The sequence below is a fragment of the Microcebus murinus genome, chromosome 26 (genome assembly GCF_040939455.1).
Source record: "Microcebus murinus isolate Inina chromosome 26, M.murinus_Inina_mat1.0, whole genome shotgun sequence".
NCBI lineage: Eukaryota > Metazoa > Chordata > Mammalia > Primates > Cheirogaleidae > Microcebus > Microcebus murinus.
In genome coordinates, this window is record NC_134129.1 from 17,613,525 (window position 1) to 17,617,288 (window position 3,764).

The window sequence follows — 3,764 nt, forward strand, 5'->3', positions numbered from 1 at the left end:
CGCCGGGGCGTGGGCTCGCAGGACAGGATTTACTCGCCTCTCGACTCCTTTTAACTTTTCTGTTCTGCGTCTTCCTTCCCTGTAACGCCCTGCCTGCCAAATCCGATTCCTTCTCTCAAAAACCCACAGACAGCCACCCAGGAAACCTCTTCCTGACAATTCCACAAAGATCTAGTTACTCTGCTTCCTGTAGCATTACCTGATCGATAGCATTACCTGAACAAATTAAAAAAAAAAAATTTTTTTTTAAATTGCATTTTTGTTCCGAGAATTCCTTTTTGTTTGTTTTTGTCCATTTACTTGGTTAAAGAGACGCATTCCTTTTTGCTTGCCACGTCTACTTTGGTGTCTGGCACGCTGGACATTTAATACTTGGTTTGTTGAAAGTTAATTATTAATAGAATCTGAGTACTGGCAGGCCAAGGACCAGATAGAGTTTTGCTCATAGCAAAAAAACACATTGAGTGTGTTTAAAATTAGCTGGCTAACTTTTAAGTATTTTTCCTAGCTATGCAGGCTTAGTCAAAGGATGTCTTTGTTTGCTAACATGCGGCCGTTGTCTAGTAATATGTGTATTATTTATATAATGCACTTCTAAATATCATTGCTGTCTCTGGCATGACTGAACTTGTTACAAGAGGGTTAAACTCATGACTGCTTCACATATAGCAGTTCTCACTTGCATTTACTGGTTTGTGAGATAGATTCCATGTAGCCAGTTTCTGTAAGGAGAACCCCTCAAATATATTGGCTTGAAAAGAATAATTCACTCGATGCTATGAAGTTAACAGCAGTGTTCCGTAGGGTAAGGAGAGTTTGGTGTAAAGTAGGAACGATGAACTGAGAATCAGAAGGCCTGATGGCAGGTTTTGGCTGTGCCGTGAATGGGGTGTTTGACCTTAATCTCTGGTCCTTAACTTTATTTAGAATGTTTGAATTGAATGATCTCCAACAATCTCATCCAGCACCAAAAAGCAAAGGATTCTGATGAATCCTATAGTTGCAAAACATAAATGTAAATACTCTTAGATACATATAGAAGTTCATAGTAGATATACTTGGATTTTTGTTACCCAATTGCTTTACTTTGTATCTTAGTGTCTACTATGTGTCAGGTACTTGGGTGTTTAATAGGTTTCTCCTCCAAAACAACTTTTGATTCATACAAACACACACTACACACACACACACCCTTAAATATGCTTGTTTTGTAATCTTCACCATTTCAATAAATGGCAGCATTTTTTTTTTTTTTTTTTTGATGCAGCGTCTCACTTTGTTGACAAGGCTAGAGTGAGTGCCGTGGCATCACCCTAGCTCACAGCAACCTCAATCTCCTGGGCTCAAGCGATCCTCCTGCCTCAGCCTCCTGAGTAGCTGGGACTACAGGCATGCGCCACCATGCCTGCCTAATTTTTTTTTTTTTTTGTATATATATATGTTTAGTTGGTCAATTAATTTCTTTCTATTTTTAGTAGAGACGGGGTCTCGCTCTTGCTCAGGCTGGATTCGAACTCCTGACCTTGAGCAATCTGCCCACCTCCGCCTCCCAGAATGCTAGAATTACAGGCGTGAGCCACCATGCCCGGCCAATGGCAGCTTTTGTATGGCAGATGCTCAGGCCAAAAAATTTCAGGATACTCTTCACTTCCTTTTTGCCCCAAAAAACTCAAATTTTTCAGCAGGGAATCTTGGTTCTGCATTCAAAATATGTCTGATTACTTCCCAGCACCTCCACTGCTACAACTCTAGTTCAAGGTGCCATCTTCTCTTGTCTAGATTACTGGGGTGCTCTCTTAATGAGCGATTCCACTTTGTTGTTTAAAGTCTGTGGTGTGCACAGCAACCAGATCATCCTTTGTGTAAGTCACATCAAGTTACTCCCCTGCTGGGAATCTTCTAACATACTTCAAAGTCTTTTCCTTGGCCTATAAGGCTCTGGATATTTGGCAACTTCTGCAAGTATCTCATTAACTACCACTCTTCCCCTCCCTCGGTCTATGCCAGCCACTCTAAGCCTTTCTGATGTTCTTTAAACAAGCCAAGTATGTGTCTGCTTTAGGAACTTGGCATTGCTGTTCCCTTCTACCTAGCATCTATTCTTCTTCTGTGTTGCCACCTGAGTCGCTCACTTCCTTCAGGGTTTTGCTCAAAAATTGGCTGAGTTCACTGTCCTCATTATGACTATCCTCCATAAAATAGCATCCCTGTCATGCCTCACCCTCTTACCCTGTTTCATTCTTCTTCAGGGACATCTGGCTTGCTTCCTTGCTTTACTTCCTGTCTCTCTGTAGTAGGATGTCAACTGCATGAGAACAGGGTTATACGACGACAGGTGCACAGTGCACGCTAAGGTGCTCGATAAAGAAATGTTTGTTGTGAGATGTGCACCATCTGGGGGATGGTCATGATGGAGACTCAGACTTTTGGGGGGAGGGGGGAAATGGGCATTTATTGAAACCCTAAAATCTGTACCCCCATAATATGCCAAAATAAAAAAAAATAAAAATAAAAGCTAAACTAACATTAAAAAAAAAAAAAAAAAGAAATGTTTGTTGAGTGAATGAATGAATGAATGGATTTAGGTCAAGCAAAGCCTTCTACCATATTTATCCTTTAAAAGGATAAATATGTCCCAAATGAATGGAGTGGAAACTCTGAGTGATTTTAAATTTTTGATTTTTTTTTAAATGATATTTTCCTCTTCTGAAAGAGCAACATGTCATACTGTATATATGTCATCCTCAAAACTAGGTCATTCTCTACTTCCTGAGTGCCAACAGCCCTTAAGAATTGCTGAGGGTGGAGTCTTAGGTTCTCACGGAGAATTATGAGCACAAGAATATTTCCTTTGTACCCTAAAGGTTGCCAGGATCTTTCTCTTTCAGGTTAACTACAATGTTGTGTCTTCTCTGGTGACTCAGAAATTAGAGCATGTTTTTTTTTTAAAGTCACTCTATTACGCCTGTCATCCTAGCACTCTAGGAGGCCGAGGCGGGCGGATCGCTCAAGGTCAGGAGTTCGAATCCAGCCTGAGCAAGATCAAGACCCCATCTCTACTAAAAATAGAAAGAAATTAATTGACCAACTAAAAATATACATACAAAAAATGAGCCAGGCATGGTGGCACATGCCTGTAGTCCCAGCTACTCGGGAGGCTGAGGCAGGAGGATCGCTTGAGCCCAGGAGTTGGAGGTTGCTGTGAGCCAGGCTGACGCCACGGCACTCACTCTAGCCCGGGGAACAGAGTGAGACTCTCCAAAAAAAAAAAAAAAAAAAAAAAAAAAAAGACAAGAGTCACTCTAAAAGTGACTCCCTTGTGTAGATACAAAGAGTAGGGCTAGTAGGTGTGTCTGAATTATGGGTCACAATTATCCCAACTACTTTTCCGGGCACTGCCTTGTATGATAAGCTTGCTTTCTTGCTGGCTGAAGGAGTTGCTTCTGTTCTAAGCAGGTGTGGCTCTTTTTATAACTTGCTCCTACTTGCATGTTAGCTCTTAGTGAAACTCCTGACAAAGTGGAAAACATTATAAACCACTGAAAGTATTTAGAAGGAAAAACTCTTACTCAATGCCTCAAAGGTATCTAGAAGTCCTAAAATCCTAAATCAAGGGTGTGTGTGTGTGTGAGCACATGCCTAAAAGTAGTTTAGAAATTGCTAGGCACTTAAGGAAAAATTTGCATTTGCTTTAAAAAAAATGCTCAAATTCTTCAACAAAACCTTAACTATCCAATATGTTTATGTTATGTTCATGGGCACAC